At 35.3% G+C, this 26650-nt stretch overlaps 1 protein-coding gene across 3 annotated transcripts in view; it reads right to left on the bottom strand.

Annotated features, from left to right (window-relative positions):
* LOC118277913 (LIM domain only protein 7) overlaps positions 1–25218 on the bottom strand; it is a 178039-nt gene extending 152821 nt beyond the window's left edge. For 2 of the 3 annotated variants that reach the window (XM_050700231.1, XM_050700232.1), the window contains exon 1: positions 24966–25217. The gene's annotated coding sequence lies outside the window, so the exon portion shown is untranslated. Of the gene's footprint in view, positions 1–24965 lie in introns of all 3 variants that reach the window. The other variant, XM_035596928.2, reaches the window with a different exon arrangement.
* Between the last annotated feature and the right edge of the window lie 1432 nt (positions 25219–26650).

Below are 26650 nucleotides of genomic sequence, written 5' to 3'. Positions count from 1 at the left end.
AAAAAACTTTGTCACACAACCAAATTCGATACTTTCTTCTTTCAAATCAATCACAATTTCATACCTTGAAATCACATAGACGATCTGACAATCTTTTATTTACTGCCGTGTCAACCGAATTAGAACTCTATTCCGTACACAATAAGACTAATCAGATTCGCACCAAATAATATAGACAAACAAATATACATTATACAGTTAACACAACTTTAAATCTTTCTCATTAAGAATCAATTTCGCTTGAACAACCGATAAAAGGAATTGTCAAAAATTTCTAAACAGTTTTAGACCAGTTTATAAGACTAGTATTTGCATCCGGCGTGTCTTTGATGGGTTTTATCTTGAATCGTATCACATGTCAAAATGTTTGCCGACTTCTCAACAATTTTGATGACAGCAGTGACATATTGACAGAGTGATACGGCTCGCATTATTTATGCATGGAGATCAGCTCATCAGTTGTGTTTTGCCAGTGAAAGTGGGGCCTTATTATAATGATATTTTTGCTTTTGAGCTCGTTAGAGTTAGGTTGTAAATGAAATATGGTGTGATTAAAGTATGGGCGGGTATTGTAATAAGAGCAGCATGGTGATTAAGGAAAGTTAAACAAAGTGGGAGAGCCATGCAAGTGTGGGAGAGACATGCTTCGGCAAGAATGAGCCGGCTCGACCGAAGTGATACCAACGCCTCACCGAAAACCGACGTGAAACAACGCTTGCGTAGTGTTTTGTTGCGTGAGTAAGGTTATGGGAGGATGGGATTACTTTTAACAATTCGTATCAAAAATAAAATTCGTTACAAACCGCCGCACTCAGAGTCATTAAATGGATACTTAACCCAGTCCTTAGCAATTGTTTTCAGACCAAAATTGTTACTAAGGAATAGTTTAAGCAATCATTCAATGTCTGAGTACAACAGTTAAATGCGTATCATTTAAAATACAACTTAAAACATAGCGTGAGAAAATTCAAAATCCAAATAACGATCACGAATTTAATTTCGCAAACACATAAATATCTTATATAGAGTTTAAACTAATAAATTAACTAATGAAGTATGTCATTGAAGATTAATTCAATTATATTCTCCATAAATATTTGTAACCCAATTGTTTTGACACAATATGTAGTTTTAATAGACTAGTTTCGGTATAATCTATGCAAAACATCGTACTACTTCGTGACACATCGGGTATCTTCGTGAGTTATCGGATTTCTTCGTGACAGTCGCATCTAATGACGAGATAATAGAGGACTGTGATTGGTTGTATTTAATTCGAAATTTATTTTGTTTCACGTTATGTTACGCCTTTTAATCCCCAACGGGGTGCACCTGCACATTACGGCACGTAATGCCACTGTACAATGTACACCCACTTTTCACCATATGTGGGGGGTGAGCTTATTGCCATATACTGGGCACAATTCCAGACTCCGTGCTGCTACTGAGAAATTTTCGAAAAACCAAATAAAGTTCTGTTATACCTCGACCCGACACGGTAATCGAATCCGAGATCCCTTGCCGGATGTCGCACTTGCCCGCTGGATGAGGCAATGTTTTGTACACGTTTATATTAGGTACTGTGCTTTTTGGTTTGAAACGAAAAAGTTGGTCTCACCTCATATACTACGAATTTGAGACAGCATTTACATCACAATTAGCCCTACGTTTTTAGGGTTCCGTAGCCAAATGCAACAAACGGAACCCTTATAGATTCGTTAATGTCAAGCCATTTATTTCCGAAACTGTTGGACCTACATAGTTGAAACTTTGAAATGAGTATTTAGGTAACCGCTATTCGAATTTTGAATAAAAATAAATAAATTTAAAAACAAAACGTAACTATGACATTTTTTTTCATCTACATATCCGGTGTGATTTGACAGTTGAAAAACAAGATGGCCTAAAACCATTTTTCGTCAAAATCAACCGTTTGAAAGTTAGACCTTCCAAAGTGGAAAAATGATGTGTCCCCCCCCCTCTAACTTTTAAAATAAGAGAGTGAGACGCTGTAGATTTCAATGGAAACTAACAACGAAAATTGGTTTGAACCAGATATCAGTTCAGCTATAGTTTATTTAATGGTCTTATTAGAAATACAAACACGTTCACATCACACACCAGATGCAACACAACAATTTGTAACAACCATATTCCATAATTTTCAAATTCTGAATTAAGATTTAACTCGAAATAGGAACGTCTATACAAAAACAAAACGTAACTATGACATTTGTACATGGGTGTGATTTGACAGTTGAAAAACAAGATGGCGACCGTCACGGTCTGACCGGCGCAGATGCTATCAATGGAGGACACAAAGGGACACAACCAGACACGTAGCATTCAGCTTTTGATACAAACTCGTGGTTATTTAATGGTCCTTGTGAATTAGAATTGATTAAGTCATTGAGTTAATGTAGGTTAGAAGGTTGGTACCGACCTTGTGGGTTTACTTTGAATTAAATAATAAGATTTAGTTACTCTATGTGCTTTGCAGAGAGTAGAAAAGTTGCAAATCACCAATTTTGAGCCCATAAAATCAACACATAATCAAGTGGTTTATTCATCTGCTGGTAGGCCATAAATAACAGATCGTTTATAATTATGTTCTACAATTCCTAACCCTCAAAATGTTTTTTTTTGTTAGGTGTTTCTAGTGTCCATTGGCGACAGCAATCGCTTACCATCAAGTGATCCGTCGCCATAAAAAACAATTCGTAACCCTGTAACCAAACCCAAGAGACCTTGTGTCTGACAACACATTACAACTGAAAGCAAACAAAATAAAACAATCGAGAATATTACAAAACAAACATACTGACAGCAATATTTATAACACAAACAAACCTCAATTACCTACAGCTTCCGTTCGCAAAAACCAGATAAATTCCCACAGGCGATCCCGAAACGAAAATAAAAACATGTTAACATGTCAATGTCCCATGTTAACGTCGCTTGCGCATGCCAAAACAACGGCCTTGCTCTGACATTGAACCTGATTACCTGCTCGCACAATTTACAACCCGAATTATTTCACTACGGATTTTGTTCTTTCTTTCTCGGCAAATATTTCATTCATGATAATTGTTTCGACATGAGTTTGGTCATCATTGTCCTCATTTAATTTTGTGTTTTAAGAAAATAGGTGACCTCCATTCGTATTGGTTAACGATCGGATATCCTGATATATTTGGACGGAATCAAAACATCGATGTTTTATGGCTTCTCGCTGTCTGTCGAATTGAAGAATGTTAAGTTACTTCTATTTTATCATTAAATTTTAAGGATATTGTAACATATTATAAGATTAGCGCTTAGGTTCGGTGGCCTGGTTCAATTAAACTATGGGATTTTCAAATTCAACCGTTAGAAATACAGTATCGAATCATGGCTCTTGGGTGAATGGCAACGTTCCAGCCCATATTACATAAAACTCAAAATTATAAAAGACATACCAAATATGCAATCAAAATTGTGTGATCCACAAAAACAATTCCGGGACAGGGCGTCTCATGAGAAATGGGCAATTTCTGGGACTATCTTCCCAATCTTTGATCAGGAAAACTCAAAAAGCGAGTGGCAGGCCAAAGCAGTTTTACCCGTATTTCTAGATACAAAAAAGCACAATTTAGCAACACCGTTACACTTAAACGTATCCTATCAAAAACTAGTTCCATTGAATGAAAATATCCGCAGTATTACCCAACTATTGAACCATTACTCGTGTGTGAAGTGGAATTGTGTAAACGTATCGAATTGTGAGCTGGTATTACTTGACACTCGTTTGACCGCTGCGATTTTGTTGATTCGAGTAGGGACATTAGTTATGGATATTAGAGAATAGAATATCTCAATAATACAATAAATCACAGTAGAGGACCAAAAAGGTACCGAAACAATGAAGATGTCGTTAAGAAAACAAATTGAAGACAGCTAACTAAATATAGAATTACCCGCTGGATTCAGGACGCTGGACGCAGATACTTCAAACCATTGATTTGGGAGTCACTGAGGGCCCTTTAATTGACATTATGATGGTGAAGTCGTGTGAAGGACTGCGTGCAGCGTTATACATTGTGGTTTCAACATTTCTATTATGAAATAGGGGGCAAAGAACAGACTTGTCACCTGAGGTAAGCTATCAGCGTCGCCCATGTACACCTGTACCTGTGACTTCTCTGGTGTTGCGGGTCGGCAACAGCAATACGCTCTTTCGTACGAAAGGAGTTTTGTTTAGTGCAGAAGCTCATTCTGACACAAAGTTTGATGTGTCATCCACACGCAGCAACATAAATAATGCACTAAATATCTTTAAAAGCCTAATCTTATCGACCACCAATTAAAAACCAATATACATAATTAACAGTAACGTTACCTACAAACAGAGTTTTCACACTTTCTCTCCATAAAGAGATTTTTCTGCGACACCATATCTTCTATTTGAGCGGAAACATCGATATTTAAGTGCCATACATGTTATACATGTTGCTCACTATCTTTATAATTTCCTGTGCTATCGTAATACTTCAAAACTTGTTCCAATCCTGTATCATTGGCTAATTCATTTAACATTCAACCATAACCAATGATCTGTTATGCTAATCTGGTATTAAGTATATGGTTATTGACTCTTCGGGTGACAAAATTCCAATATAAAGGAATTTTATGAATGATTCTTTTACAGTTAGATGTTGTAGGATGATTTTAAATGTGATGTTGAATAATAGCAAATAGAATTCGATAGCTACTCGTAAAATGCAGTGTAGTTTATAAATAAAATATTTCACACATTTCAATCGTACCTAAATTAAGCATTTTCGCTTGTGTAAAATATTTTCCTGATACTAAATTGTACTCCCCAACACTAATCGTGAATCGCAACATGTCCCAGAAAGCAACCAGCCTAAAACTTCTTCAAGTGCAAAAAGTGGTCCGGAAAAGACAATTGACGGATCAACAGGTCGTCGCACTTATTGACCGGCGATCCAGCGACAATTGACATGTCGTGCCCAATCGGCAATGCCCATTGTTTGCAACTGTGCCGGACAGTTACGAAACCATTTAATTGAATAAAGGAATTCGATTCGCAAAACGAGGTGTTATATGCTTTGGTAATATCAATGTTACTTCTAAGAACGCTAAGAACAGTCTTTGTTTCTTACATCATGGTTTTGGCTCGAATATGTGGACGTTTACCGCAGACGATGCAAAGGAATGCGTCCATAATTTGCCTGTATATAATGCTGTTTGAAATCTAGTCCTTTTGTACGCAAACATTGTAGAAGGACCACGCATGTTTAGTCGTGTCGTCAGAGTTGCTTTTGAATCACTCGGATAGTTTTCAGTTGAGTCAGAACCTGCTCTGGTTAGAGTACATACCAGTTTCTAATTCCAAAGATAGGCAGGTGTACTGGTAGCAACAGTCAATGTACTTTAAACTTTTGACCGCGAATGACGTCATTGCGTAATATGTTCTTCGAAAACGTCTCGTCTACTAACAGTTATAGGAAAGCCTTGAGCGACAGTAACCTTTTACAAACGACCGTAAAGTCGTCGCAATGGGATTTCAGGGAACTAATCGCATATCTCGAAGATTTGTATTCAATAAACAGCGCTGTGAATCAGCGGTCCACAAATACCGCAAACAGTTTTGATCGTCAACGCTAACCATTACGCCATTTCATCGCTAGTATGCCACACATCTCACTTAAAACTCCGCAATGGAACATTCCAGGCCATAGTCATTCTCGGCACATTAAAGGAGTTATTGCAGTTATCTGGGTACAATGTAGAACGGGTTTTATTTGAAAATCTGCCAATAAACGTGCGTGCGACCGAAAAACGACAGTTGAAGGTTGTGGGAACTATTAAGTAATCGTTCGATATATTTGTGTGAAAACGGCGTTTTTAAGCGACGACCTTGCTCGGGATTTGCAACACATTTGCCAGATTGATGAATGAAAGCGTTTACGTGCGCGTTCGAAATAAAACGTGTGAGTTCATCGAAGTTTTTTTTGAAACGTAGGTATTGGCAACGGTAGCTTTCGTATTTTTTTAATAAATCCGTTTTGTTGTTTTGTAATAGGTACATTTAGCAAATGAAGTCAGCAGATGAAATAGGTGAAGACATTATAAAAATATACAAAATGATAGAAGTCAAAAAGGAAAGTCGAGCAAAATCTAATAATAAAATCAATGAAGTATTCAATGTTAATGATACACTAATAGATGCAGCACACGCATGCTCGACTAGACTAATTAACAAAGAAGTAAGAAAATATACTACAACGCTAAAAAACGTGCCAGATGTAAAACATTAGATGATAAAACTGAACATCTACTTACCAATGAATATTTTCCAGATAATGCTGATCCATATCAGATAGAAAATTACAATATTAAAGAAAGTGGTAACGTTGTGGATAATCTATACGCTTCTCGACAGTATGAGTCGATCACAGAGAATAAGAAAACAAGACTAAAATACTTAACAAATGGCATTCATTACGTTAGTCTTCACAATCCAGTAAAACAATAGAAATAACTCATAAGGCCATCACAATAAACATAAACAAAATGTTGGTAAACTAGAGACACAAGAACAAGTTTGAGAAAATATCAAGCAGTTGCTAAACTGTTTCAAAAGGACTAACGTGATAAAACTAAAGATTTCCACAAAGTCGACAATGCTGGCATTTGATTGCGTAATATGTAGTTCTCAAGTAGGACAACCGCCGTGCTACAATCTAGACATGTGGGCAATATTCTGTGTTCGTCTAACAACTTTATTATCCACAAGACTGTTGAATGAATATTAATAGATATTTGTTGCACCTGGCGCATCATCAGATTAAAAGAAACATCGTAAAGTTCGATGAACAAATTGTATTTTCAAAGTAATCAAATTAATCATGACAAGGCCATGAAACAGCAACAGTTCAGTATAAAACACAGAATCTATTAGTACTGACAATCACTTAAATAGGACAAACAAATTCAATTAACATTAAAAAGACAATTTCAGAGAAGAATAACTGTTAGCAGTCCAGTCAAAGTTTAGTGCTTTAACGTCAACCAATTGAATTCCAACATCCCACTGACAGGCGACCATTTCGCAAGTTCGCAACACAAAATAAAACCCACAGACAGCTCGTTCAATATTCATAGCGTCATCTGTGGCAAACACAAAAGGTATATAATAAGACGTATCCAGCACTGCATTACCGATGCAGCACGCAGATCCATCATTATGCATTCCTCACGTTGCATGCTTTGAAAATGTCCTTGTGTACACCGACTTAAATTTACCGTACCGAAGGACCTACTACACCAAGCATAAGGACCAAATTCAAGATCCAGATGGTCCTTCTAAAATTGTAAAATCTTTCTCAAGTCTAATGGCTCTGCATGACAAGGTGGAAATAATAACGGGGTAATTTTATCAGAGAATGTTTAGCACTTGTGTTCATATAGTTGACAATTCTGAGTGATTTAACACAGATTGTTGTTGGTAAATGTCCTGGTAACTTTAAAGTTTTCTTGTCTTGATCATGGTGCCGTTAGGACTGGGTAGGACGCTTTGATCCACAAGATAATATAATAGACGCAAATGTCAGCTGTGATTTACTGCTTGACTTTGTCACGGAGAAAAGTAACTAAAAGCAACCTCTGAGACTTGTAGTTATGGTAAAACCAACACTATAGAGCTATCTAGATCCTGGATATCTTTATGACTGTTATGACAAACATTAATGTTATCATTAATGCGCGAAAACAAGCTGTCTGTCGTCCCCTTTTCCTCAAAGTACTCGCAGTAACCATCATCAGAGTGACAAACCCGTCTGTCTGCGCAATTGTCACTTTAATTCAAAACCCAGACACCTATCCTTACCGGAAGGGTGCTTCCATTACTCCTTTCAATGTAAAATCAACCTTGACTCTCGACACTAAAGTCCACATTGAAACGCCTATCACCTAAAGTAATATTAAGGAAATTGTGTCGTGTATTGTCTGGATTAGGGTTCAAAACTGTTTGTTTTATCTGAATGGGAGGTGATACGTGCCTAACAGCTGTTTTGTGTGACTAGGCCCTTTGTTTTACAATTTTCGACGACGCCAAGGACGGACAAAGGACCTTTTGTGGGCTTTGCGAACAATAAGACGGGATGGAGTTTGGAGTACACTAAACAAGAAAAAAACAATTGTAGTGGATTTTAGTTGAACGTATAATGATAGTATGGATGTCAGAGATGGGTTTAAAAGATATTTAGGTGAGAAGGATAAACAATTATGTTTTTCTGGAGTATTTGGCGTCTTTAGCAAAACTTTGAACTATGTACTATGCGATTCAGTAGCAAACTGGATGGTAATTCAAGATAACTCCGAACATAAAGATAACTGTAGAAATTATTCAATTTAGTCTGACATTTGACAGCAAGAGAAAATGGCAAGATGGCGATAAATAGGTAACACAGACAAATATTTACAGAAGTCACATAAATCTAAGTCAGTTACGCAAACGTAGCATGCAAGAAGTTATCAAGGGGTTAATCTCGAATCGTTAATGTGAGAATTCTAAGACAATACGAGTAAAATCAGGAAGACACGGCTCATCGGTCTAATGACCAGCGTTTCTCACGAACCAGATAGTAAAGACCTTTATAACACCATCAGAATTTCCCTACAACACCTAAGATTGATTGGGCAGAGACGAGAAGGGGAGGTCTTGCTATTTTGGTTATGAAGACCACGCGAGTCGGCCATTTCTAGTGCGTGATTACTTTTTAACCTGTGGGAACACTATAAATAGGATATGGTGTAATTTGTGATGGAAAGAGTATGTTTTCTAGCCATGGTTTAATAGAAAGAGAGTTCAAATCGCTTAGTATGGTACAAACATAATATAATATGGTAATGACGACAGATTGCAATTTCGTGGCAGACTTATAGGTACTAAATGAGATTTTTACTTTATGACTTTTACTTTATTCTTAAAACGTACTTGAGCCAATGTCCTGTGTTATTCTGATGTCACCAAAGATAATACAATCATGACGTTATTCAATCACATAATTAAATATATACTTGCTACCCGAGGCCTCAACCAAGCTAATCTCCAAACCACAATTCAACAAGTTCAACATTTCCCACAAAAAACTATTGATAAGTAGGAAACATTTTTTTCTATCAAACTCTCAATAAAATAACCTACCTACTTCAATACTACTATTGTTGTAAAATAAATTGAATGGGCACGAATCGATATCAGTTTACAATCGGATGCCGTTCTTTCAATTGAACTTATGACGGTACACATAGTACAAAAAACTCTTTTTATTAAGGCCGTAAGTAGTAAGGTAATCGATTTCTAGTAAAAAAATCTCATTGACCTGTGTACGAGCAAAAAATCAATGAAATGTCAATCATTTTCGCAAACATGTAAAGAGGAGTAAATTATCAATTTAAGTAAAATTAGTTTTTTCTAGAAATTGGCAATTTATGTCACAAAATATATTAGTGTCTTCAAAGCCTTAGACCAATCGAACACGTTTCTTTTTTTTGCAGCACGTTCCAAAAATTGGTCCTTTTCGGACAAAAGGACCAATTATTGTACAAGTTTTTTTTTTGTTTAAGTAAACTTTAACAGTACTTCTATTATTCAAAATTGTACAACGCTCCCATTTTGGCAGCCATAAACCTGGCCTGAACAAACATAATACTGTTTAACCAATGCACAAACTAGTCATAGCAAATTAATATTAGCCATACATTTAGGACGATTAGAAATAATTACGCGCATTACATTTGTGGGTAAAGCAATGCAGGGTGCGACAGGTTGGATAACTTAGCAATGACGTAACTAACTTACCTAATAACTTAAATACACCTAAGACTAGTTCCACTACTTAGGATCTAGACATTAACTTAAGTCCTAGTGTTATGTTACGCGCCTGATAAAATCTTTATAGCAATTTATGAAGGTGTAAATTAAATGCTGTTTAATGAAGTCTGTGATTTCGATTTTAAAACTGGTAATTAAGTAATTGTTGTTATTGCCTTATCATATTATTATTTTGAGAAACAGCAATTTATTGGTGATTTTAGATAAAATCCAAGTACCAACAATGTTTAAAACCATCTTAAAATTGTCTAAAATTTAGAACGGCAAAATGCACAGTGGTTCTACCAATGTCTTCTATTTTTTATTCGGGATCTATTTTGACTTTACAGAACCCCTAAAACTACCTAAGCCCTCAACCAATTTATTATAGTATCTACCAAAAATTACCATCTCCGACCCCCACTCCCAAAAAAACTCCTGAACCTTTCCTAATGATCTTGAACTTCCACGAAGCAAGTTTTGATAATCCGCTGTGACGAAAATAAACCGGAACTTGAATTAAAACGAGTTTCCATCGTGTACTCAACGCTTTACTCCGAGTTACTGACGACCTTGCGGTAGACCTCTCACTTCAATACTATTTAAATGGCTGGTATGTGATAAATAGTTGGTACTGCTAGTATAAATGTTATACTTGGGATTGCAGGTTCTGTAAATGTTACTGCCCGCACAGCCTCATTGGACAACGCCTTAAATTATAGTTATGGAACTGAGAAGGCTGTTGAAATTCTTGCGGATGCCTAAAGGTCTATAGGTGTTGTTTATGCCTTTGCAAATAGCTTATAAACGCATTTCCTGGTTCCAAAATGCTAATAAACTGCAGTAATTTTCTTTGTATAAAAGTATATTGTGTATGTTTTTTGGGCTTTGATTAGTCTCATGTAGGATAAGGCGGTTTGCACTGATCCAAATTAACCTATTATTGAAAACTTCCGTAAATGGAAAAACCCAATAATAATTTTGCTCAAGTTAAGAACATATGCACCGAAGCAACATATGCATGAACAAAACAGTGATTGTTATTACAGGTATTTGGTTCCTCAAGGTTTTTGAGAGGCAAGTGAAGTTACATTACAAGTTGAAGATACTTAAGATAAGCAAAGCGATCGATTTCAATTACTAATTATTAAACAAGAAGTATGTATGTAATAAGGTCCTATAGGGCTAGGAGTGACAGCTATAGTAATTATCGAAGGTAGATCTGGAGACATATTTACGAGGAACAATTACTTAGCAAATGACAGGGCTACATGTGTGCACTTTCTACGCCCAAAGATAGCTAATAACTAGTATCTGGGTGAAAGTGCTTATTAGAACACAATGTGACATGGGCTGGACTGGAACATAGTACACAACAGTGGTTTACTGACGATTGATACTTGCAATACTACCAGGAAATATTGCTATCGCTTTGAATAGAGTATGTCGAAAGTTTCACAAAACAGTAATATTTTTGTCTTGTGGGAAAAATTGTCACATACAATTTGAAGCACGTACACCACATAAACCTAAATGCTGATCTCTTCTTTGCCATTTTTGACTCCAGTGACTGAACCTGACTGGACTGTTGATATTTTTTGTTATATTTCTTCAAGTAAATACAATAGCAATACTGCAGAAGATAGAACTTCATATTTTAACAAATCACCAAAAATGTTTCTCAATCTATCGATTTCAGAGCCTCAACAAAGTTGTTATTAGGCCCCAAATAGGCTTCAACTTTGCGGTTTTATGAACGTTAGTCATACCAACTTGTATGATTTGAATGCAAACAACTTGAGCTTGTTACCATTTAAATTCTAGACTAATGCTTATTGGATTTTCAAGGATAATGTCAGGTAATTTGCCACTTTGATGCAGTCACTTAGAAGTGTAGATGAGCCAATAGACTGGTAGATATAATATGTGTTACGAAAGTGATGTAATAGCAACAATCTCTTAAGATGAATTGATATTTTTATGGGATAAGGCGACAAACGAGCAGGTAGATAATAGTATAGTAGCCTAATTGTAAACAATTGGTGCTGCCTATGCACAGCCGAAACTAGAGGAATTAGATCTTTACTTAGCGTTTTGGGGTTAGGGATGTGTGGATTGGAGAATTTTGTGATAAGGTACATTATTCTAAAAGAACAGGAAATATTTTAACAGGCAATGGGAAATATCATATACGTGATGATATATCACACAGATGATGATTAACGCTGCCTGTGTCCAAAACAAACAAGATGTATCAAAACAGAATATCGGATATTGCATTCTTAATTACTGTCATTGTTTTATGATACAGGATTACATCAGAGGAATTCAAAATAAACAATTGACAGCCGACACGAAAATAAAATACGCCGTCACACGATCCAGAGTAAACATAAACTAACTAAATAATAAAATTCTAAAATGCAGGCGGAGGATGTGCGCTGTAACGCGTTGTGTGCGTGCGCGCCGATCTAAATCTGGCAACACCTGGTTTGGATGTAAACACAGCGGTGAATGGACGCAACATTTTGGTAAATTACGGAGTTTCTGTGTCTACTGTATTTATACGCACTTTTTGGTAGTATTTAAGATATGTTTATTCGGACGCCATTGAAATGCTTTTTAACTGAGTATCGTTTAGCTGCTGTGTAGCTCATATATATTTCTTAACTTAAAATCTCTTTTAATAATACATTGTCACTGCCTCGTTGGTCAAGGACGCAAGCACGACTGCTGGACAAAGGGGTCTCGGGTTTGAGTTTCGAGGATAAAAGCCGTGGCGTTGTATGTGTAATAAATTATGAATATCCTCATCATTTCCACTAATAAGGACATTATTAATTATGACAAGCGCATCCTGGTGACGCACCTCAGCCTTTGGATTTCCATTTCACACATAATGAACCCAATACCTTCTGCAAATATTATGCATATACAACTCTGACATTCACAAGGATATCACGTGCACTCAAAATTAGTATTTATTAACAAGAGACAACGTCTCATTTACTTTGTAGCAAATGTACAGTTTTTACATCACATCCGCGTTCCCTGATCAATTAATACAAGCTTAAGATCCTGTTGATGTAGTTAAGGACAATTTAAAGATTACATATAGTCGAGAAGTTAATTGAGAGGCTGTAAAACTAGATAGTTACGCAATTAAAATTTATGCTCCATCTACAATCTTATTGATTTTGGTCCTTCGATCCGATTTCACTTGTTATGTCTAGTTTGTTTATGTATAGGTATAACAGCAGGATAACACGTTAATGCTTACTAGGAAAAGATGGGAATGTAGGGCTATAGGATTAAATCACATGTTTTACCCTAAAATGAAACCGAAGAAGGCTTAAAAGTTCAAAAAGAGGTCAACATCAAAGGACCACTAACGACTACACACGAAAATTAGACCTCATCCCACGTTACTAGGGTCCCAGGTTTGCGAGGAACAAACAAACAGACGGACAAACAAAGCGCCCACCCCTTCCGGTTTTATGTATGCGTGTGCGCATGGCGAACGCGCATTATGGCTTGATTGTCGGTTGATAACATTTCTGGGAGTGACATGGCGTTTACAATTATTTAGGGTAATTAATGACATTCAAATTGTATATTTATGACCCATTGTTATAAGTCAAGATCATATTACATATGTTATGGGTCATTTCAACAGTATAGCTGCCTTGAAAACTTTAATATGGGTCCTGAACTTTGTGTCCAATGTTTGGCCAATACTTGAATAAGGGCAATCAATAATACCTCTCTTCATAGCATTCATCTCTATATACCTATCTTTCTGGAACACACACGATCACGTTGTACGTTCACCATCTAAATCCGTTTCTCTCAATACCTGAGTCAGCTGAGTCATATCTTTTCATAAGTCTGTGGTCATCCGCGTAGGATGCACCGATTCAAGAGCATCTTTTACTGCCTCAAACAATTTCGGTGTAAACCAAGTCATATAATAAGTTTATAGTTCGTAAAGAAAACGAATGACGATTTTATTGGATTACATTAATCCCTAAATGTCGTAAATCATCACGATAACTATCACATTTGGTGACAAATTAAATGCATTAAAATCTTGAAGTAAAATTATATCTGGTCTTGGTCCTTTGGCACTTCATTACTGGTATGATAAGGACCATTTGGAAATTAAAGAAGTACCTACTGCCAAATCAGATACTATAATTTCTGGCGAAGGCATAAACAAGGCTGTTGACTATTAGCCAAATTCATTATCGTTCAATAATGTGTTTTATCGTATTAATAAAACTATGAAGGCAAAATAGACAGTAGTGGACTAGAAGCATGTCCCGTTTACGATAAAAAAAAATCCAAAGAATATGGTGTGCAACAAACACATGACCATAATATAAGCACCATATTTTCTCGATACAAAAATGATTATGGAAATAATAAAAAATAATAGCAAGTGATAAAATACCGGTAGCAATAAAGTACGCGGGACAAATATATTTTTATGGTGGCACCTTTGAAATTAATCCGGACATGAGCCGATCGTAAATGTTGGACTAATAAAGAATTATATTAATATTTGACAATCACTACACTAAATAATTTTACTAAGGTTCACTTTTACGGGTTTTTAAGAAGGCTTTTACATTTTTGATACTCTGTATTCTAGCTATTCAATCATCGTAAACGGCAGTGATGTTTTTAGAAACTACAATTTTAATCCTATTACAGCTAAAATTCACGTTACTAGAAGGATAAAATATACTTGTGCTAGTCATGAATAGCACACAAAATCTACTCTTAAAACCAGACCAATAAAACACTCGCAATAATTACATTGCAGACAGATTCATAAAGAATTACAACACAGACTTAGCCAACTAAAACTAACAAAATTATGGTGTGAACCATTATTATTGTCACTTAATCCAAAAACTCGATTACAGCAGAATCGCGGCACAAAATTTGCTCAACCACATAGTCCGAACGGCGAAACCTTACAAAACAAACATAATGCCCCCACAATTATGGCTGGGCATGACGAAATAGATAACACCAGTTCCCAACACGTAACAGACAGACATACGAACAATGCTGATACAATTACGTCATTGTTCGTTGGAGGCTGTAAACTAACGCTAATGCAGTGTGAAGACTTTACTGTTGAAGGATTAATTGGGAACAAACGTGTGAATGATAATCTTGAAGATAAAGGTAATGTTATGGCAGATATTATTGCACTTTACAGTTGTAATTCTTAGTAGGCTGCGATTGTTTATTGTGTGTGTCAAGCATTGAATAATGTTGAGGTAAATCTATTATGTTATAATTATAATAAACTTGAAGATGTTGCAGCTGATGAAGAATATGTTGACTTTATAAAGGTCTTTGGTAAGAGTAATCTGTATAAGAAGCTATAGGAGATAAAAGTTAAATTTTTGGCTTAAGAGTACTAAATGAAAGCATAAACAGAAACATTACAAAGTGAAAAAGATACAACAATGACCTATAATCCGTCTTAAGCAGACGAAATTAATTCGCCAGGGACTCAATATTCGCAGTTATTTCCGGGAAATGAGTGAAGGTCACCGTTATTCACAAATCAAGACAACATGAATACGATCTTGTTAAGAATAAAGCCTTATTTTAAGCGGAAACATCGTTAACACAGAAAAAGAAGTTATGGGTTAAAAAATATTGATATGTTTTTGACTGAACTTATCTGGGCCAATATGGTCGTTATTTTTGCTGTAATTGTAATGACGAAAGTGTACAATTGAATCGATGTGATCACTGTGTTTATAAAAATAAGCGTACGGTATCTTATCCCTACTTAAAATCAGAAATGCCATGCCATGAAAAAAAGGCTTACACCAATAAATCAAAAGACAAAACATCGTCTTTAAGCAGTAACCATAAAAATATGTAAGTCCAACCCAAGTTACTGGATTTGATAGTCTGAGAAAAATGACAATCACATCCTAATAAGCACGTATACAGAAACCTTCCATTAGTACCCGTCCAGATACAGGCACAACCTCGCCCCTGATGCATCATACTGTAATTATGACTAAGTATACCGTATAAGACAATATGCCTCGAAATTGGTCCAAGTCGATATTTTACACCGATTGGGATCGTGGGCGTCGCCTTGACACGGGTTAAGCTTGAAAAGAGGTCAACGAAAGGAGGTGTGCCTTCCAAATTTATTTCTGATCATACAGACCAGCTGGAACCTCTAAATGGTATCATGGTCATTGAAAAGGAATTTTCTGCTGCCTACACAAACTTAGCCATTTCTTCTGTATTTGGTACATCTCTTTTACTTATTAGTTTAATAATGACTATCTTTTTATGACTTTAAATTAAGCATTCCATAGTAGGTACTAATATTGAAGAAAGTGCATGCAAGTCTAATTTGCTACCCACGCAAAATAAAGTTTAAAATATCGATACGCCATCAGAATATTACTTTCATTAGAACCGTACAAAATTCCACGTAAATGGTAATTTCAAACACGTATTTTATATTGTTTCGAATATCAACAATTAATATTCTTTCACCGTCCTTATACGGACGTCAATAAAAAGCAGTCACTGATGGCAGAATAGCAATTACAATGAAATGTTCAAACAACCACCGATGCTTTGAAGATGGAAGATTTACGACTAAATATTTTGTTATTCCACTCAATATTCACAACGTAACGGAACGGTGGATGCAAATTGATATTTCTTAGAACGCAAGAGATGCGTTTAGAAAAGAATAGGCTTCATGATAAAGACAATAGGTAGCACTTTCGTTTGTAACGTACCGCGCATAAAATCGACACAATTCCATAAGTGATTTATCGTGCTACCGTAGGCATTCTGTCTCTAAGATAATGAATCTATAACTACTAACCGTTTATGAAGAAAGTGCTAAAAATATGGCCATTGATTAATGTGTAAGTGAAAGTCGAAAGATATTGTATGCAAAAATAGTCGCCGATATGTAGGACTGGAGATTAAAGATTAATTTCGGTATGTTAAATAGCTTATGGTCGAGTATGGATTCAGAACGAGTTCATGGTATAATAAACAATGTCAGCTCTGTTTTAAAGGTCATAATTGTATGCATTGAATTGCTCTGCACTTATCAGAGACGTCAACCCCTTTCTCTTGGAATTGCATCAAAGAAAAAGTAAGTCCATTTGAAAAGATTGACCCAAATGCTTGGACAGGTTTAGTAACAGTATCGCTTGAGCTTGTAATCCATGGATAATTGAATTCAGTTCGATACCGAGGAATTAAGGACGTCTGCAAGACCTGTTGTGTCGCCAAACTGATTTAGAAGATAGAGTCTTAAAATAAGATCAATTTTTGGGTTTTTCCTCAAAACTAACATTGTTTTCTCAAAACCTTATCCAACTCGAATGGGGCCAATCATTTACAGACGTTACTCATTCACCGGCAAACGACAACTGACCCAGCCACAAATTCCAACAATCCAACAATTAAGCAATCAACCGAAGTAACAATTAAGTGAAAACAAAGACAAACTACAAGTTTATTCTGCCGCTGACATTGTAAAAATGGCCGCACCCAACATGGGCAATATTTTTGACATAAATACTGGGTATGTTCACAACTAGTCGTTACAGAAAAGAAACATCGACTTGTATTTGCATTTAATCGTTGTCGTGGCATTTGTTGGTGAAAGCATTGTAATTTCATAGGAAATGTTTCATATGAATGATGATGATAAATAACGTATGAGTGAGGAGTTTTGGTGGGGTGATGTGTGCATGGATGTTAATGATCAGGTGTAGACTATTCGTGAAGATGAATATTTGGCAGGTATTGACGATACAGTAAAAGAAAATTAGCTAATAATAGTCTCTAAGTTTAGAATCACACCTCAAAAAGTAGATGAGAATTTTGTGAATATTTCCGAAGATATTCTCCTATTGAACTGGCCATATAACTATGCATCAGAAAGTCGATTTTCTAATGGCAAATTCTAAGAAGTTATGGAATCTCATAATAATATCCGTTATCGATTCATAACGTCAGGAAACACGAAGAAAGCTAAATATACCTTAGAAATGGTACGAAGGAAACATATTCACTTGGAACAGATTTTATGATTAATAAAAAGTACGTGCGCCCATGTTATCGCCTGCATCTCAAATACCGTATGCCCTAGTTATACTATAATTAGAATTTACTTCCTATAGGACTCAAAGTCAGATCAGACTAAGAATGACACAGCAGTTATAGTTCAATGTGATTAATATTCATTATAAAGAAACAATTACATAATAACAGACATAGAGCATGGCTAAGAATTAATTAATTAATGTTGAATGGAATATGATTTCTTCGATACGGAAGCAAAGTAATAACGTGATAAAATAAACAAATGGAAATAAACTTCAATAAAGAGAAGTGACTATTTGAGTCGATGAAATCTAAAGCGTAGCTCATGATAATCTACAATTACAAGTTTGATAAGTACTGATTGAATGAGAGTCAAGAATGAACAAGGTCGTGAACAAAACAGTAGGATATAACTGAGCACAAAAACTAAGGCTGAACAAGATGGAGAGATAGGGTTACATGGTAATAATACAATGAGCGACGTTGAATTTGTAATGTTGGACGTGAAATATATTACAAACTCAATATGGTAATGTGAGAAAAACTTTGCTACATTGTCCAAAAAATAATGCTTATGTTACAGAGGCTTAAACATGAAACTAAATATGCAGTAATATATTAAAAGTATTCATTTAATTATTGCCACAAATCACACAATCGATAAAAATGAGGCATGAAACGAAATGGACTTCCAAAAATCCCAAACTTAAAATGAAACATTGAAGATCAGAGAAGAAACGAAACACATAATTTGTATACGTCCATCGCTTTGAAAGATGTTAAAATTCCAAACCACGACAAGATACAAAATGATACCGTAAAAATTATAAGTGCAAAATCGTACAAGTATAATGAAGTACATCGTAAGAACAGAGATAAGAGGACCTATATAACAAGATCATAAACTGTGATTGGAGGATGAGCTATAAAATAATTAATGTCAAGTCGACCACAAAAAAATAATATCGATACTAATTAAAAATACTATGTATCTGGAGTAAACTTAACTGTATGTGAAATTCTTGCTTTGGCCTTTATTGAAATTGCATATTTTATACTTTATCTTGTGATATGATCAAACAAAGTATGCGTTTGCTGTGCTGACGTACGAAAATCGCATCTGGATTGTCTTGGTTTGATTTTAAACATCAACGTTTTAAGTTATGTATTTTTAAGTAAAAAACCAACCTGTTTTAATTATTGCTATGTTATTATTAATCATTTCATTAAACATCTGGTTAATTTATAAGACATTATCTCTTTCAGATCAAACTGGGGTATAAATATCGTTAGGTGCATGCATTTGAGCTACTGCAGCTCCAACACTAGTAATTATATCGGCAGCAACAATACAAATCACCTCATTCACCTTGAATAAATCATTTAAGTCGTTTACTTAGACGTTGTGCTATAGTTTTGTCATTGATTGTTTACAAGCCATTTAATTTTGTTCTTAATTCCGGATCAGCCACTATATTAGTTGATGATAACAGTCATTTGATTCCTTAGCTAAATCGTAAGCAGTAGTTACTTCTTGCGGTATAACTGTCGCATGCTTAGGTCAGTCTGAATCTAAGTCTTATCAAAATCGTAAAACTTCTTATTTGGAATACGTGAATACATCACATAAATCATCGTTGTTTGTTTGAACCAGATCGACAGTAACATATGGGGTTATATTTTCGAATATATTTGCTTTCAACTTTTGCTCTTGCATTAATTCCTGATTTAATGTTGTTGTGTTTGGTTACAAAGCTACAACAGGTGACAAATATGCAATTAGCCCAAGGACTTGTTCGTTAATACAATTAGGTATGTCACGACTTACCCTCGATTAAAGTTTAATTACTGCACGCTGCCAAGTATTGCGATGGGCTCAGTATAATGCTTGTTTAGTAATGGTAAATGCAATAGACATGGACTTTCCACCATTATGGAAAGCAAAATTTTAAATTGGCTGTCAATCTGGCAGTTTTGAAAGAATTGTGATCTGCTAGCCATTTAAATTGGCATCAGGACCAATCAAACAAAAAATATACCAACAAGGAAGATACCAAAATTAATTTTATGAATCAATACATGTAAGTTTTTCTTATGATAAATTACGATCATGATACTGTGGTTCTTGTTACTGATATAAATCAATAAAATAATAAACTCGAGAGAAAGGAAGCCTTGAATAAAGCTGGAATTATAAATTCACACGATATTTTTAACAACTGTTTTATTGGTCTCTCTTACATACATATGAATGGTAACTTGATCAAAATATATTCGTAAACTAGCTTTTGCCCGCGACTTCGTTCGCGTGGAATAGTGACTTCCGGCAAATTTTTGGTTTTAACCACATAGTTCCCGATCTCGCGGGATCTCTTCAAAAATGAGATGTGGAAGATATTCCAGGGAACTCTTCAAAAATCAACATAATGAGCTCTGCGTTTGAATTTAATAGATGTATACTCACTTAGGGCATTGAAAAAATAGTTTAAAAACGGACTTAAACTAATTTAAAACTAAAGAAAGCTACGAATTACGAATTTATAACAATTAAAAAAGAAACTATATTACAACCTATCCTCTATGCTATAATAACCAAGCTTAAACTAAATAATTTAAAAGAAACGACTTAAATCTAATCTAATTAATTTATAAATTAGACTTACAATTTTATTAAAAAAACTAACTACAGTAACTACTAATATATCAAACTAAACCTACGTTAAATAGTTTAACCAAAAAACCAGGAAAACCCAACAAATAAACTTATTAATTGACAAATACAACGAAACCAATTTAGAATATACGAAACAGCAGGACCACTACAGACAAATAATCATACGACTGATAATACACTTTTTCTACGATAGTACCGAAGCGCTCGGCCGATACCCAACCAAATGAATGTAACGAAACCATAGCGATCTATTTCGATCCCAACGCCATCTATCGAGGATAAAGACAACTTGGATTATTTATTTATACTCCGTTCGGGCATTTTCTTTGTACTAAAAGTTTAATTATATTGATATTATTTTTTTCATACCTTTTTACTATTTATTTACTTTTTTTCGATGAATTAAAACAATAACATGAACCGAAGTCGTGTAACGATCGACATAGAATTATCTATACTCCGTTAGAGCATTTTCTTTGTACTAAATGTTTTATTATATTGATATTATTTTTTTCATACCTTTTTACTATTTATTTACTTTTTTTTCGATGAATTAAAACAATAACATGAACCGAAGTCGTGTAACGATCGACATAGAATTATTTATAAATAATTTATTTCTTATTTTTATTTTTTGATTTTTGAAATAAAAATATATCTATGTCCTTTCTAAGGTTCTAAACTATATCTGTACCAAATTTCAACCAAATCCGTCAAATAGTTGCGGAGATTAATGGTATAAGCATAGAATGTTCGACGTGATTCTTTAATTTGACATAAATTTTTTATTTATGAACCGATTGACATGAAACAAACACTAAATGTAAATTTAAGCATCCCACAATATATTCGTGAAAACCGCATCCAACTCGGATCAGCCGTTTCTGAGATTAGCGCGCACAGACGAACAGACAAACAGACAAACAGACAAACAGACAAACAGACAAACAGACAAACAGACAAACAGACAAACAGACAAAAAAAAAGTTAATTACATTTTTGGGTTCGACATCGACATAACAATAACCCCTGCTATTTTTTTTATTTTTATTTTCAATGTACAGACAGCACTTTTCTACGATTTTATTATATGTATAGATAGATAAAGCTATTGTTACTAAAATTCAATAATTGCAATGTCCATAATGATTAAGGAACCATATTTTTTCAACAATGCAGAAAAGACTCCGAACTTAAGTAGTTAGTAACAGGTAGTGAAGATTTGCCTAATTTAGAAATGCGTTATGATGCAAAGCCAAAATTGCATTCGTTTCTGCAGAATCTATCAGACACGTCATCTATCAACCATATACATTTTGACATATTGCTAAATATAAGAAATATATTGCTAAAAACCAGCTATTTGTGGTTAGTTATGTCCAATTTGTGAAAGGTCAGATTTAAAATTACTACTACTTCATAACTGTAGGTACGCACTTTCTTGTGTAGCTTTATCACACGTAAGACCTTCTAGAAATAAGTCTTTAACTATTTCTCTATCTTCTAGATTAAAGCAATGTTCTTTACGATAGTTACAATAATGACTTCCCTACATCAGTATCGGCCGTGCCAGCTCTCGACCATGTGGCTCCGTTTATTTTAGTAACCACTACTCTGACTGCTGTTTACCCCTCGCTATTTTAGGAAGTGCATCCAACACGTGTATTTACCTTTAGAAAGGCGCAGTTAAAACTTCGGTATGCACATGTTTCTCGGTTTTAACAAAGAAAGGAAATTCTTGACGCACGCCTTCGTACATATCGTCAACATCATTATCTCTTTGAAACGAAGAATCATAAACAAATAACTGGTAATTGGAATCGTTGATGGATCTTAAATCATTCAGTAGTCCGACCTCCGTGGAGAATGCCTTTGTTTTTCTCACTTTAAGTTACGCACATAACAAAAACAACTAGTGTCACGGCGACGACACACATGGACATAAGAAAATAACATTTAGAAAACAAAATGTCTTTGATTATGCGAATAATGGCCGGAAATAATCAACAGAATGATGGCACTTACATCACACGTCTACAATCCTACACAGGCAGTGAAACGAAATTATTTACTGTCAATTTTTATTTGAAACTCCTAAAATAGTAGCAGAAAATTAACATTGCAAATGATTTCAAAATGGCGGCTACCAATTTAGGCGGGATAGTTAGCGTCATGTCAAGGTGATTTTAGAATAGTTTTTGCACATTGCAAGAATTTCGCAAATGTCGCCGGAAAAAAGATTCTATTAACTTCGAACGGTTTGGGTTTTGCTGTGATTTTTGTTCGGATAACGGTAACTTAGAACAAACACGTTTTTTAACAAGTAGTTTGGAGGTTTAATACCTTATACTTTTTTATCACTCCTCTTCCCTCTAGTTTTCTAGACTTTTTTAGGTAGGATTGTAGTAGTGCGGCAACGTAACAGGTTACTGAGGCTTCGGGTTAAAGCAGGAGAAGGAACGGGTGGTTTTTAACCAGTAAGAGTCTGACACTCCCCCACGCCTCGCCCAAAAAGGAGAAACATTGGATGATTTTCCCCCTCAAAAATGGATGAAAGAGCTACTCCAAATGTTTAAAAGAGCTCAATAGGTTATCTGACTTCAATAAGAATAAAGCTTAACTAATTAGTTCGAGAACCAAAACTAACTTCAGCACTTTTTTCATTGGTAAGAACTTACAGATTTGACAAAACAGTTTTCGATTTCGGTCTAACTAAAATGTGCCCAAAACATGCAAAACGCCCACTATTCTCAATAAATTCCCATAAATCTACGATTATATTGGAGGCAATCTATTAGTTACCTAATTACCTAAATGAGAGTGCCTTTAATAACAAGAGGATAAGCTTTGCCTCCTTAAAAAACAGGCGACATTTTATATTTTATGTGTGTGCTATGTAATCCTACCAGTTTTTAAACTAGTGTGGTTTCGGATAGTGTGTGAATAAGCTTGAGATTACGGTTCGATGACCTGTGAGCTTAAGGATTATGGTTGTGATAAATCTTTAGATATTTGGTACCTACCATTTGTGAAAACAACGCGAAAATACGAGTTAAATATAACTATACTTTGGTACCTTTATTAGGTATAAAGTTTAAAAACGAGTCTTATGCATGAATTTACTAGACTATTTCTACTACTGTTTTATAATTAAATTAATATTTTACAAGATATTACGTGTCTAATTAGAATCGAGAGTTTCTTTACTTTCTTAACTGGAAAGTTATTTAAGATGGCATTTACTTGACTAACTATAGCTAATTAGCTACATACCTACCTATACAAGACTGCAGTCAGCTAGGTAGGTCTACGTTCTAGACTTTAGCAAACATTATGTTTAGAGGTTACAATAGATAAACTAAACCTGTAGGTACCTAAAAGGTAATATTACCTAAAAGGTGTACCATCATTGTGATAACTAGTTAGTTGTGATTATAGGTATTCACAGAGGCTTTTTACTTAAAAAAAAAAGAAATAGGTAGGTAGGTACATTCCAGAGCAGAGATAATCCCCGCCACACATCAATACATATCAGAATCAGAATATCTGCGAGCCATTCAACTGCGAATTGAGATTACTTTACACACACACATACATACAGTACAGTATATTGTCGTGTTTATACGAGGGTATAACAATTCGATGCGATTTTGGCATACGCTTTGTCCAAATGCTGGGATGCAGGCCGAACAAAAGGGATGCCTGGATCCCTGGTGGAATGTGTGACAACACTATTGTTACCATTGATAAATAAGTAAAATTGTCTATTTTATACTGTTTAAAGAGAGTTCCCGTGCTCACAAACACAAATACCAATACACATCGTAGTAGTTAACGTAGGTATTTTACCGCGACCGTCACTAAATAGGGTATCCGAACTATCCAACCACTTTTTACCTGCCAAACAAACCGAACGGTAGCTAAGCCGAACGCCACACTCCCACAGAATCTCACAAAACTCGCAGAACAGGGGACAAAATCCTCTAAATATCTATAATTAGCGAAAAAACTGACGCCTTTGACCACTAAAATGCAAATTCCACAAGCAACCGGTTTCAAACGTAATGTTTTTTAAAGAACCAATGTTTAGAACTGCCGGCGTCTAAATTCAGCCAGGTAATAGATCGGTATACGACCTACTTCGAGTTCTTGATGCAGATTATACAATAGCAGACACTAGGCGTAGAGATACGAACGAGATATTTTTTTCCGCGAACGGTTGTATCTAAGCGTGGCTCGGCAAAGCATGGAAAGTACAGTTAAAATAACTAAAATACTCACGAGTATCCGGACAGCACACGACGAGATGCTTAGAAAGATTACGTTTTTTAAACGTTGCTGACACTGGGTATGACACACAGATTGTCCAGTTCACTGTTTGGGTGCACTAAATGTTTTTATTTGGTTGTAGAAGTTGTTATTTGTGTTTATTCACAGCTGAGTTCTTTGCGGTTCACGGTATTTGTCGGCGAGAAGCGAGTCTCCTTACGCACGTGAATACGACGCGGCGCGGCGCGGCCAACTGACGGGGAACGCAACGAAACGTCATCATTGCGCGCGATCGCGGTCTCCCACTCTCCCGTGCGTTCGGAATTATGGTCAGATGGTTTGTGTTATTTTCAAAATATTTTTGTTTCAAAACATTTTTGTTAGGGAAAACAAACTTGTGAGTTTACTTTAACATTGGCAACATAAATAAAACGTTCTGTTTGATTGGCGTTTTGTGTAGGTAGGTAGGAAAATTACCTTCAACCTGGTAGGTATTTTTCGTAAATCTACCTGAGTACTTATTTATCATATATGTTCTTAACAATATCTAAATACGTCGGTAAGTGTAAGAGAGTAAGTAGCCACAAAATACCCGATAATCCGGTGGTGGTAAGTAACCAACCACTGGTTACGTAGGTATATTGCACATCGATTTTTGGAAGAACTTTCTGTGATTCTATTCCAATCATTCATCTCATGGTACAAAACATTTTCTTTTTCAATGTTTTTATGATTCAAGGAGAGAACTCAACTAGATTTAGCAGCTCATAATCTAGACTAGACTAGAAATCCAACGAACTTAAGTTAATACCTACTTAAAATTGTCAAAATCCTAATACCAAGTTAATATAAAAAAAAACATCACATCAACAAACCAAACATTAACAACTACTAGCGCCCCTAGTAGTCGTACCACGAACTAAACACCTTTTCCTTCAACAATCCTTTTTGTTCCACGAGACGAGAGATATTGTCGCAAAATAATAATAGCAACTACTTTAATATGTGGTTCACCTTGCAGAGGGAATGTATACAAGTTCCTACGCGAAATCAATTAATGAATATATTCAAATAACACCAGACTGCATCAGAATCCTTATAATTTTAAATTAGCAATGTATCTTGGCGCCTGTATAAGACAGTTATGTAATATTTAAGCGATTTAAAGTAACTTATGTATGCAGTTCAACGCTAATTTAGGCGTAATTGAAGGTTAGCAAGTTGCGAAGGTCCGTTTTAGATGTTTTTGTTTGGTCTAGTCTAGGATCTAGGATATACCTATAGAGTTTTATAATCCGGATTGTAGATTTGTTAGATATGGACGACCTGACGGATTGGTTACCGGGGCTCCGACTCAAAGCAGGAGTAGGAACAGGGTGGTTTTTAGTCTGATACAAGCCTCAATCAAGGCGGGAGAAGCCATTAGATGTTACGCCCGTTAAAAAAAAAATGTAAGTAAGTCTTGATAATATTAGTAAGATTTTATGAAATAAACCAAGCAAGAAATAGTATCCACCCACAACTAGACTAAGGAAGCGACACATAATTCTATTTTATATTATTTAATTTTTACGATATGATATTAAAAATGCATTAAAATGATTTATAGTGCACACCGGGCCCCGCATGCAATGCTATTGTAACTAGAGTTGTAGATAGTTACTTTGTAGTCGTAAAACTACTGGCGTTGATCATAA

This window comes from Spodoptera frugiperda, chromosome 18 (genome assembly GCF_023101765.2).
Source record: "Spodoptera frugiperda isolate SF20-4 chromosome 18, AGI-APGP_CSIRO_Sfru_2.0, whole genome shotgun sequence".
NCBI classification, from domain to species: domain Eukaryota; kingdom Metazoa; phylum Arthropoda; class Insecta; order Lepidoptera; family Noctuidae; genus Spodoptera; species Spodoptera frugiperda.
Note: the sequence above shows the minus strand (reverse complement) of the source record. Positions and strands in the feature narration are given on the sequence as shown.